This window comes from Equus przewalskii, chromosome 1 (genome assembly GCF_037783145.1).
Source record: "Equus przewalskii isolate Varuska chromosome 1, EquPr2, whole genome shotgun sequence".
NCBI lineage: Eukaryota > Metazoa > Chordata > Mammalia > Perissodactyla > Equidae > Equus > Equus przewalskii.
The window spans coordinates 42189914-42202834 of NC_091831.1; the positions used below are offsets into that span (position 1 = coordinate 42189914).

The following is a 12921-nucleotide window of genomic DNA, read 5'->3' on the forward strand; positions in this document are numbered from 1 at the left end:
GAGTGACCTCAAAATCAAAGTATCTTTTTTGGAGAAAAATGGTCCATCGTCTACTGCTTGAGCCTTTCCTTTAAGACCTAGCTGAACATTAAGTTTTCAAGTTAATGCCGATTAAGGAAATAGTGAACTTAGTTAGTATACTGTGACATCATCAACAATTTAAGGCGCATTGGCTTGAAACAATTTCATGCTTATTTACCGAAGGGGTTTTACTTCTTAAATCCTTAAACTCAATTTACCAGTGCTCACTATTTTGTCACTCTGTAATTCGTAAATTCTATCATAAGGGTGGTTATTTTTTCTGCAGAATATTTTTCTTCAAGGGGTGATCTGTCTTCAAATTCCAATTCATATTCATATCACCACAAGGCTTTTCACTCTTTTCCACATTTGTTAAAGGGCATCATTAGATCTTGAGAGGATGTTAAAGAGCATTTGCTGGATGCAATGAGTGCATGCATCGATAACTTGATTTAGTAGGATGAGAAGGGAAAAGCAAAATGTAAAGTTGAAAGTACATGCACTTTACAAATACTGCCAAGCCAATAACACCTGTTCAAATCATTTAAAGAAATCTTAGACTATTTGGAATTTGAACTAAATCTTAAAAGTTGTAAACCCCTGTAATTTTAAAAATGAGAACTTTTTGTTAGTACCATCGAGTCGATTCTGACTCCTAGTGACCCGTTTACAGCACAGCTGTATCTTACCCGGTCTCTTTTGCACCATCCTCTCACCTTCTGGCGCTGTTATCAGACAACGCTCTGGTGCTATTCATAGGGTTTTCATGGCCAATTTTTCAGAAGTGGGTGGCCAGGTCCTTCTTCCTGATCTCTCTTAGCCTGGAAGCTCCGCTGAAACCTGTCCAGCATGGGTGAGTGACCCTGCTGGTATTTGAAATAATAGTAGCATAGCTTTCAGAATCACAACAACATGCAGCCACCACAATATGACAACCGACAGATGGGTGATGTGGGTCCCTGACCGGCAAACAGGAAACGATCCTGGGCTGGGGCGGTGAGAGCACTAAATATTAACCACTAGACCACCAGGGCTGGCCAAAAATGAGAATATGTTTAAAAATTATGAATTTCAATCTGACATCTTTCTTGTGAGGGGGAGTTAAAATTTGCCAGGAGATTTTGAGTTTGGGAGGTTTTTGGGGGGAGAGTGATGTTATTGATATTTCAAAATTATTAATATGTAAATTTTTTGAAATATAAAAGTGTACTTTGCGAACATGAACTCCAGACTTAAGTACAATAAACATTAACATAAAGTAGGAATTAGTAGGAGTCAGAGACAAGATCTGAAAAATGAATGGGGAGTTGTGGTAGTTGAGGTCAGTGTGGTTCCCAGTGATCCCCGACTCCTGATGTTCACATCCTTGTATAATTCCCTCCCCTTGAGTGTAGACTGGACTAACACCTTGCTTCTACTGCATATAATACTGAAAAAGTGAAGGAAGAACCAGACCTCACTGAAAATGTTTCAAATTAATTTTAGGATAATCTTTAGGAGTTTATCTCACCAATGGGGAAAAGCTAAGCCAAAAACTACCTGGACAATAGAGCTCATGACTTATTGGCATATAATTTCTGAGAGCATATCTCTGCCAAATAAAAACAGCAAAATTGGAAACAAATTAGAGATCATGTTATGGTAGTCATCATGAATATGTAATAAAAAAAGTATTGGAATTATTCTTTATTTTAGTTCCTAATATTTGGGGACTACAGAGAGGTCATGAATTAGAAACAGCTGAATATCTCTATTATATTAATATAACTGTAAAAATTAACAAAGCTTCCTTTTTTATAATTTATTAATTTATTTTTTATTGAGGTCATAATAGTTGGTAACATTATGAAATTTCAGTTGTACATTATTATTTGTCAGATACCATATAAATGCATCCCTTCACCCCTTATGCCTACCCTCTCCCAGCCTTCCCCTGGTCACCACTAAACTGTTCTCTTTGTCCGTAAGTTTGTTTATGTTCCACAAATAAGTGAAATCATATGGTGTTTGTCTTTCTCTGTCTGTCTTATTTCACTTAACATAATACCCTCAAGGTCCATCCATGTGGTTTCGAGTGGGACAATTCTGTCTTTTTTTATGCCTGAGTCGTACTCCGTTGTATATATATACCACATCCTCTTTATCTAATCATCAGTCAATGACACTTGGGTTATTTCCACATCTTGGCTATTATGAATAATGCTGCAATGAACATAGGGGTGAATAAGCCTCTTTGTATTGCTGACTTCAAGTTCTTTGGATAAATTTCCAGTAGTGAATAGCTGGGTCGTATGGTAGTTCTATTTTTAGTTTTTTGAGGAATTTCCATACTGTTTTCCAGAGTGGCTGCACCAGTTTGCATTCCCACCAGCAGTGTATGAGGGTCCCCTTTTCCCTGCAACCTCTCTCACATTTGTTATTTTTTGTCTTGGTGATTACAGCCATTCTAATGGGCGTAAGGTGATATCTAAGCGTAGTTTTGATTTGCATTTCCCTGATGATTAGTAATTTTGAGCATCTTTTCATGTGCCTATTGGCCATGTGTATATCTTCTTTGGAAAAGTGTCTGTTCATATCTTCTGCCCATTTGTTCATTTGGGTTGTTTGTTTTTTTGTAGTTCAGTTGTATGAGTTCTTTATATGTTACGGAGATTAACCCTTTGTCAGATATATGATTTGCAAATATTTTCTCCCAGTTGGTGGATTGTCTTTTCATTGTGTTCATGGTTTCCTTTGCCTTGCAGAAGGTCTTTAGTCTGATGAAGTCCCATTTGTTTATTTTTTCTTTTGTTTCCCTTGTCTGAGTATACATGATATTTGAAAAGATCCTTTTAGGGCTGCTGTCAAACAGTGTATTGCCTATATTTTCTTCCAGAAGTTTTATGATTTCAGGTCTTACCTTCAAGTATTTGGTCCATTTGGAGTCTATTGTTGTGTATGGAGGAAGATAGTGGTCTACTTTCATTCTTTTGTATGTGGCTGTCCAGTTTTCCCAGCATCATTTATTGAAGAGGCTTTCCTTTCTCTGTTGCATTTTCTTGGCTCCTTTCTTGAAGATTAGCTGTCTATAGATGTGGTTTTATTTCTTGGCTTTCAATTCTGTTCCATTGATCTGTGTGCCTGTTTTCGTACCAGTACCTTGCTGTTTTGATTACTATGGCTTTGTAGTATATTTTGAAGTCTGGGATTGTGATGCCTCCAGCTTTGTTCTTTTTTCTCAAGATTGCCTTGGCTATTCAGGGTATTTGTTGCCCCATAGGAATTTTAAGATTCTTTGTTTTATTTCTGTGAAGAATGTCATTGGGATTCTGATTGGGATTGCATTGAATCTGTAGATAGCTTTAGGTAGTATGGACATTTCAACTATATTTATTCTTCCAATCAATGTGCATGGAATGTCTTTCCATTTCTTTATGTCATTATCTATTTCTTTCAGTAATGTCTTATAATTTTCCTTGTATAGTTCCTTCATCTCCTTGTTTTAATTTATTCCTAGATATTTTATTCTTTTAGTTGTGATTGTAAATGGGATCATCTTCTTGAGTTCTTGTTCTGTTAGTTTGTTATTGGAAGATATAAATGCCACTGATTTTTGTAAGTTGACTTTGTACCTTGCAACTTTGCTGTAGTTGTTGATTATTTCTAATAGTTTTCCAATGGATTCTTTAGGGTTTTCTGTATATAAAATCATGTCGTCTGTAAACAGCAAGAGTTTCACTTCTTCATTGCCTATTTGGATTCCTTTTGTTTCTTTTTCTTGCCTAATTGCTCTGTCCAAAACCTCCAGTACTATGTTGAATAAGAGTGGTGAGAGTAGTCACCCTTGTCTTGTTCCTGTCCTCAGAAGGATGGCTTTCAGTTTTTCCCCATTGAGTATGATTTTGGCTGTGGGTTTGTCATATATGGCCTTTATTATGTTGATGTACTTTCCTTCTATACTCATTTTATTGAGAGTTTTTATCATGGATGAATGCTGGATCTTATCAAATGCTTTCTCTGCATCTATTGAGAGTATCATGTGGTTTTTATTCCTCATTTTATTAACGTGGTGTATCACATTGATTGCTTTGCAGGTGTTGAACCATCCCTGCAAACAGCTTTCTTTTTAATGCAACTATCACTTATTGAACACCTGTTTTCTACCAGCTATTGATAGTACATTATTCTGGGATTAAAATAAAACTACACTGTAATCAATGGAGTTAATGGGAAAATTCTCAAAATCTAGTCTGAATTCTTCACATCACTTATGATAAATGTCAAATTAGCTCTGATTGACTTAGTCACATGTGGGCCCAGCCTAGCCTAAACATATCAACTATTGACAGCAGTATGAGGGTTTTCTAAAAATTGATTCTTATGGTGGTGATTCTTCTGTAATATATAGGTTGAGCTTTGCATATAACATTTTAACATGACAATTCTCTAGATGTACTTGGGCCATCATAGATTTTTAAGTAGACTGCAAGGTTTAATTCCTCACTATTGCCATTTAAGAGCTTTTATGTATGAACTAAATCAATATAACAGTAGAAAGACATTTTAATAAAAAGTTCTTATCATGGGGCGTGTGAAAAACTCATTACGTTTCAGGAATTAGATTTTGTTTCTGAATATAATTGGAATGGAAGTATTTTATTTGGTGACAACAGTCCTGAAAGCCAGCTATGCGCTAGACTTTGACATCTATATTCCTGCCAGATGCTGTTTGTGCAGACCTTTACTTTAAGTCGAAATATAATCATGCCTTGATGTGTTACAAGGATTCTAATCTTTGAATCTTCTAGCCAATACCAAGCAGAGTGCGATTAGATGAAAACTACGTGGCATTAAAAATTTACACGTACACACATACCATCTAGATAAACTAGAGAATAAAAATATTCGCCTGGAGGCCCCAGACAAGCTTTCTGTAGCTTAGACCTCACCTGCTCCCTGTGTTCATCTTTTCTCTGGTTATCCCAGAGCTTCAGGCTGCAATCTTCTTCTACCCAATCGTCTTCTTTGGGTTCTGTCTCTAATATGTTGAGAGTGGGGTGCAGTCTTTTCAACTTTTTGTTTCCATCTCAAACAACAGACACATGGGCCTTTTTCTTTTAGGATGTTCCCACTAATCCCTGAGGGGAAGTAGAATAAAAAAATAACTGTCATCGGCAAGTTCTCAAGGTATTCGAGTACTTGTTCCTGATATAGAGTTACCAACATTCATTGAGAAAACCTTTGAATGCCTTCCTACCGTGTGCCAGGCATTTTGCTAGGCACTGAGTATACAAAGATAAGTGACAACCAGTCTTCAAGAATCTCACCGTAGAGTGTAAATAACACAGCAATTACAGCACAGTGTGATAAGGGCACAACAGGAGAGAAGGAAATGCATGTTATCATGGGAACATAGATGGGGGGTGATTAACCTGCAGGCAGAGGGGATAGGCATGCCAGTAGAGGAATTAGCATGTGCAGAAACAATAGGCAAGAAAGAACATGGTGAATTTGGACAACTATGATAGTTTAGGATTTGAAGGACACCATGTTGAGCAATGAGGCACAGTGGGGAGGTGTGAATTGCTAGATCACTGGTTCTCAAAGTGTGTTTCCCCAACTAGCAGCATCTACATTACCTGAAAGTTTATTAAAAATGCAAATTCTCAGGCCCCACCCGAGACCTACTGATTCAGAAACTGATTTAACTAGCCTTCCAGTTGCTTCTGATCACACTAAAAGTAACCACTGTGCTAGATTATGTCAGACTTATAGAAGTGAATTCTTTTTCTCTTATAGCCAATGGATTTTAAATAGGAAAATGACATTTGTTGAATCAGATTTTTATCAAAAGAGCTGTCTGGAAACACTGTGGAGAATAAATTAGTGCATGTACGATGACAGTTGGGGGAAGGGGATTCAGGGTAAGGAATAAAATTGGGAGATGTGGGGCCAGCCCCAGGCCCAAGTGATTAAAGTTCCCCACGCTCCACTTGGGCAGCTTAGGATGACCTGTTCAGATCCCAGGTGTGAACCTACACCACCCGTCAGCTGTGCTGTGAGGCATCCCACATACAAAAAGTAGAGGAAGATTGGTGCAAATGTTAGCTCAGGGTGAATCTTCCTCACACGCACAAAAAAAAAAAAAAAAAAAAAAAAAAAAAAAAAATTGGGAGATGCTTAAGATGCTGTAGTGGCAATTCAGGTAAAAAGTAACAGAACGTGAATTGAAGAGTTGCAGTGAGTAAGGATTTGGAAAATATTCAATAGCTGCAGCTGCTTACTCATTTTCATGTGATTCAGGGAAGTTCTAAAGCCATTTACTATTGTTCAACTAAATATGGGCTCATTGATCATCACTACGCTTCCTGCTACCGTTTGGCCCTGATTTTAGCAATGGCCACTGGAACTTTTTCTTCCAACAATAATCAAAGTGTACGTGTTCCTCCTGAACAACTGGTCAGTTTCATTTCTAGACAAAATGAAACAAATGGTTAGGTTGCTGTCTCTGGTATCCAGACAGGATTACATCAGAGTGTTTCCTCTGGCCTTGAGCCAGAATTCCCATTAGCTTCGCTGACTCATTTGAACAAAGTTACATTTATAGCAAAAGGAATGTCTTCATAGTATAAACAATAACTTTATTATGTCTTTGATTCTAAAATATAAATAGATAGGAATTATTCAGCAACTCTTCCAGTGGTTGAACATTTGTGGTCCTTGCACAATAGATGTTTGATTTACTGCATTTACTAATACATATTTAATATGTACCATAATGAAGTAACCTAAGTAAAGGTTCTGTTGCATAGCTTAAACATATATTACCAAATTAAGATGATGAGGACAGAATTCAAGAATCACTCAGTGCCCTTGATATTTATTGAGTACTCCTCTGTGTCAGGCACTGTGTTCAGTACTCCACATATTATTGTTCCTCAAAGCACCTGTATGACAGATTGTAATTTTCATACTAATGTATTTTTCATACCAATGAGGAATTTTAAGAATAAAGAAGCTAACTAGCCTGTCACTTCTAAGAAGTAGCTGAGACTGTTCAAGCTTAAGAACAGTCCAAAAAGAAGTCAAGGAAATTACTGCCCATTTTGCATAGATCATTCTGAAAAAGAGCCTTCATGACAATCTTGGTGCAGGTGCTGAGTTGTGAATTACCATATATTATTGGTGGGAATGTAAAATGGTACAGTTTGTCAGGAAAGCAATTGGGCTGTGTATATCTAGACAGAAGCATAAAGGTGTTCATACTGTCTGATTCAGAAACTCCATTAATAGGAACCTAGTCTACGGAAATAATCGGAGATGCAGCAAAAAAAGTACATATGCAGATGTTTTTCAGAAATATTTAAAATGGAAAAACATATGAAACAAAGACAGTATATTGCAGCTATTCAAATGTCTTATATATTTTATATAAACGTCATTTATATAAATATGTTTAAACAAACTTTAAAGTTGTCATTTTAACATATTGAGTATAACATACATATTTAATTCCCCTAGAAGATGTTTGACATTAAAGAAAAGCTACATATGAAAACATATATAAGTACATAAAATAGTAGAAATACATGGGGTAACTTAAAGGAAATACACCAAAATGTTAATTATGGGTGAAATTGTTGGTGATTAAATTACTTCCCTTTTGATTATTTCCCTATTTCTAGAATTTTTAACAAAAACTACTCTAGATTCATAAATAATTAACACTATTTAATAAACTAGTCCAGAATATGTATGTATAATTATTTTTTGGAATAAAAATATATTTTAATTTTGAGATAAAGTGGTTAGTAATACTTTCAGTGGGATTTGTTTATATTATAAGCCAAGCACTTTTTGATCATTTTATTAAATTTTTTATCTCAGAAACAGAAAGTAACTCTGTCATATTTGAGCAAAGAAGGATGAAGAATTGCATGGAAATTGATATTGAATGATTTCTGATATAGAATAAAAAGCAAACTGAAGTTTTTCAAGTATCCTAGATCTGGTCAAAGACTAAGTTGATTGTCTCATTGAACGAGTCACCAGGTATTGGCTTCCATAATAGAAAACGAAATCAAAACATTTTTAATAAAACACATGGCTATTCTCAATCATAATTTGCTTTTATATTTATATTCCTTAATATGAATTCTGAAATCTCTTTTCTTTATCTTTTTTGACTATCCACTATACCTTAAATTAGTAAGATTACTACGTTTCGTGTGTATTTTGACCTTATTTTCTTTGCTTAACTTTGTGAAAAATTCTCTCAACACCCACATCATTGTTGGGATGGCAGGTGAGGGGCAGGGAGAACGGTAGGATCAGCCTATTTTCCTGATTTTCAACACTAGTAAATTTGAATTTTTAAAAATTCAAAGTCTAACTTAATTTCAATTGTAACAGTAACAATGGCTTATACTTACATAATGCTTTCTACATTCCAAGCACTGTTGTTAGAAATTTCCCACATATTAATTCATATAATACAACCATCTCAGAGATGAGGACTATTATTACCCCCATTTTAAAGCTGATCAAACTGAGGCACAGAGATATTAAGTGACTTGCCCAAGACCTTACTCACCACATACATGTGTTAGACCTAGGCTTTGAACCAGAACACTCTGACCCCAAAACTCATGCCCTTGTCTCTTATAATGTACATTTCAACTACAGTCAGCTGCAAGGCTAGGTATTAAACTGGTCATCAAAAAACACATCTTGATGATATGGCATCATGGGGATCCTTCTAAATGATTTCAAAGATGTTGCTGTGTGGGAGAGTCATGAAGTCATAGGATAAATTTGATGAATCCCTTCGAATCATTGATTTTAGTCAATGCTTTGGGGTGAAGTTGTTTTTATATTGCACATAGATATTGTATTAGTAGAATATGAAAGATACAAATTTTAAGATAAAGTGATAAACTTCAAAAAACTTTCTAACCACCTTGAGATGTGCTGCCAGACCTCCCACGGGGAGCGTTCCCTCTCCTCTGCCATTAGATACTTCAGTGGGAAAATTTGAGAAGTGTGGATTTGAATGAATGAATACTGGTAAAATATAGCATTTCCCAGGATTAAAAAGTAAAGTTATATAAATCTAAGGAATCCGCGAAGGTCATCAAACCCATTTTACAGATGAAGAAACTGAGAACTAGAGAAAGTCAATGACTTATTCAAGGCTGTTTAAATGGTTCCAAGCATGACTATAAGTATAGCTTGGATCTTCATATTCTCAGTACTTTGTCCAACTGCCTCTAAATTATTGAAAAAGAAGTAGTCTAGCTGATGCTATGTTATATTATTTTCATAATAGATTGGCAGTGTTTTTTTCAGGTCTGTGAATGAACAGCCAGTTGAGCTGAGATTAGGTGAAAGGCATAAGCAGATTGACTGCAAAGTTTTGACAGCATTTCCAAGAAACAATCCCATGAAATCACATAGAACGGACTGTAGCTAAGTGTTTTGTTACTACTAGGTTTTGCTATCTGGTCTTTAAATAGACTACCTCTTGGAGAAATCATCCTATTTTGTTTACTTTTCTTCTCTAAACACCTACATCTTCCTCATGAACATGAGGGAAAGCAATGGTTTTCCTGAGGAAAGAACTACTGTTTCATAATTCCAAACACAGTGCAAGTCCTAGCTCTACCAATTTCAATTCAAAAATATTGATGCCATTTTCAATCTAGGTCAGGTCAATTTATCTCTTGGTCTCATTTTGCTCAACCATGATGTGTATATGCTTAAAAATTGAATCAAGGGAGCTTATTCATTTGAATATCTCAATGCATATGAATGCTAGTTCTAAGGAGTTTTGAGTATGGCCAGATGGAGCCAATGGACCAAGCTGAGTAAAACTCTCCTTCTAGAAGTCTCTTTGTATTTACTAGAGGCAGATTCTAACTCTTAGAATGTTTTTATTAGAGTTTCATTTTTTATTTCTTATTTTTTAGAAGAATACTAATCTCATTAATACAATCAAATAATCCACCTCTGAAAGACTATTATTGAGGCTCTATTTCAACACATGGCCAAATGATTGTTTGCAATTGATCTAGAAAATCATCAGTGAAAGATCTGATGATCTAACATTCTAAGCTAGTCAAGTAAATCATAAAGGGGCCACTTTTAAACTTCCCTTTGTGCTATGTAAATACAGTCTTTTATGATACTAATTTAGTTCCAAATTTTTATATTTTCCATATGGTTTTGATTGGCTAAATAAAAAAGAAAGAAAGAACAGGAAGTAAAGTAAATCAAAATGAATGGATTAAAGAGTTCTCAACCTTAATATACTTAAACACTGTTATATAATCAAATGTGTTTTCCTCAAGAGATACTTGTACTTAAAAGAAATTAAATAGAAACTATATGATCAGATATGTGCTTTCAAGTAATTTTAGGGTAGCATAAAATTTGAATGAATTTTGAATGAAAATTTGAATGAATGTGCTATGATTATTGTAGGTGACAGGAGTTAGACTGCATACCAAGCAGGTAAAAGGTTATTAGATGTTTTAATTATCTTGGAATGCATAGAATATGTTAAAATTGATGGTTATATAAATTTCCTTGAACAAATAATTTTGAAAGAGTCTATTTCCCTTAGGTTACCATTATCTCTTGATTTTCTCCCTAAAAATGTCTACGCTAAATCTGTTTGATTTTCTACCATAGGACCACTTTGGGATAACGTTTTCAATGTGAACTCTTAGCCCTACAAAAGAACACATCATTCTGGCTTTTTCTTTATGTTAAAGCTGTTCCTTCTAATTCTGATACATGATACAACATAGGTCAATCTTGAGGACATTCAACATTAGATCTGGTATTTCCAATAGGTAAATTCATAGAGACACAAAGTAGAATAGTAACCAGTTAACCAGGGAGTTAGGAAAAGGAGTATTGGGGAATTTAATTGTTTAATGGATACAAAATTTCTGTTTGGGATGATGAGAAAGTTCTGGAAATAGATAGTGGTGATGGTTGCAAAACATCATGAATGTACTTAATGCTACTGAATTGTACACTTAAAAATAATTCAGTAGGTTAAAAAAAAAAGTCCGTTTCTCTTAGGTCACTATTATAAAGAGATCTCCATTTTCTCCCTAAAAATGTTACCCAGTTCCATTTACCTAGCAACAGAAGATTTCAGCCAGACTGTATCATGTTGACTTATTAGAACACAGCTTGATCATTGATTATAAACCTGTACCCTAATCCTATTCCTGTTACTACTCCAGTGGAATATTTAGACAAGTCATCTAATTGCTGTTTTAAATTATATTCCAGAATAGGATTAGCAAATATTTTTTTATCTCTCATTTCCCAGATACAAAAAAACAAGGAAAAATTTTACTTTCTCAAATGTGGAATTTGAAAAATTTTGGAATTTAAGATATTGTCTATATTTAAGGTGATGACCTTTAACTAGATGTAACTAGTGGATTAATTATTTGCATATTTAGGGCTTCCTAAAATAAGTCATAATCACTGTTATAATAATGTGTGACAAAACAGTGTACTGCGTACCAGGGCATTTTTCCCATTTGCGTCACAATACCATAATTTTTAGCTATTGGCTGAATATTTTTAGCTGTTGACTGAAGAGACACAAACATAAAATTACTTAATCTGTTCTGCTTTGAGAGAATAAATGAGTTAAGATTCTTTGTTTGGAATGATGGTGGTACCACTGAGAATCATAGGAAATTCGACAAATTTAGTGAAAGAGAAAACTGAGTTTGGTTCTTAGTATGTCAAGTCTCAGCTGCTCCTGGACTTTATTGGTAGTCACCTTTAGTTCAAAATTCTTGTACAGCCTTTGCTACAAGTTTTTGTTTTTTCATTTGTTTGTTTTGGTGCTCTAATATTAACTGAATGACTGGATAAATTTTATGGTGTGTTTGTTCTTGAGCAATGTTATTTAATTGAACTGTGTTTTGAATCAACTTTAAAAGTACTTCACTGAACCTTTATTGTGGGAGTATGTAAGTGAAAAGTAAGTAAGAAGAGCCAGTGAGACAAAAATTGTTAAATTTGATAAATGTGGCTTACCAAATCATTTCTTCTTTGCCTGCAGGCCCCCAGTTGTGTCCCCATTGAGTTAGATATGTGAATCTCCATAAACCAAACTTTGCTTTCTTATAGTTTGTGTTATAAAAAGAACAGTTATTTTTCCACTTTCTAAATATAAAATTATAGTGTAACGTGAATAGTCTGTCAATTATCCTGACTTTGAAATTCCCCCTTCAATCCCTTTGTGTTCTCAAACTTTTAACCGTTCTTAATTACTCTTGCCCTTTCTTCTAAAACTTGGTCCTCTAATTTCTACCCTGAGCCCTGGGCCCATTTTCTCCAAATCCAGAGCTGCTCTTGAAGCATAGGGTTTTACTTGTACAAAATTACTCAGTTGATGTTGTTGTCAAAAGAACCCAGGAGAATTCAAAAGGACTAAGATTAGTTAAAATCCCATTTCTTTTTGTTGTTGCTACTCCATTCTATAACGATGAAATAATGATAACAAGGAAGGCAAAACAACTTTGATCAGGCAACAACTCATGTTTCAAAGATAAAAAATGAAGTTTCTGCTTTTGACTGCCACAGGCAATAGTCATGTAGAGTAAAGAAATCCTCCAGCTATTAAAATAAATGCCCCCTCCTTCCTCACATAATTCCCTATTTTTATATTCGTGATAGATAATTTTTGATTCTGGGAAAAAACTGAAGTTGAAGATAAAGAAATTCTCCTTACTCTCTTGCTCCTGGATCTGGGTATATTTCTTTATCATTAACCAAGCTGCCTGAGCAAGATTTAAGAGCATCTCTCAAAACCATAAAATTCAAAATTGAAGTCTTGACTCTGCCTAAGACCATGGTTGACAGTCATTCATTATTTGAGTCCTA

General features: G+C 34.9%; 1 protein-coding gene across 1 annotated transcript in view; it reads left to right on the top strand.

Moving 5' to 3' along the window:
* The window catches only part of PRKG1 (protein kinase cGMP-dependent 1), a 1115575-nt gene that overhangs the window by 371629 nt on the left and 731025 nt on the right, over positions 1–12921 (top strand). The window lies entirely within an intron of this gene.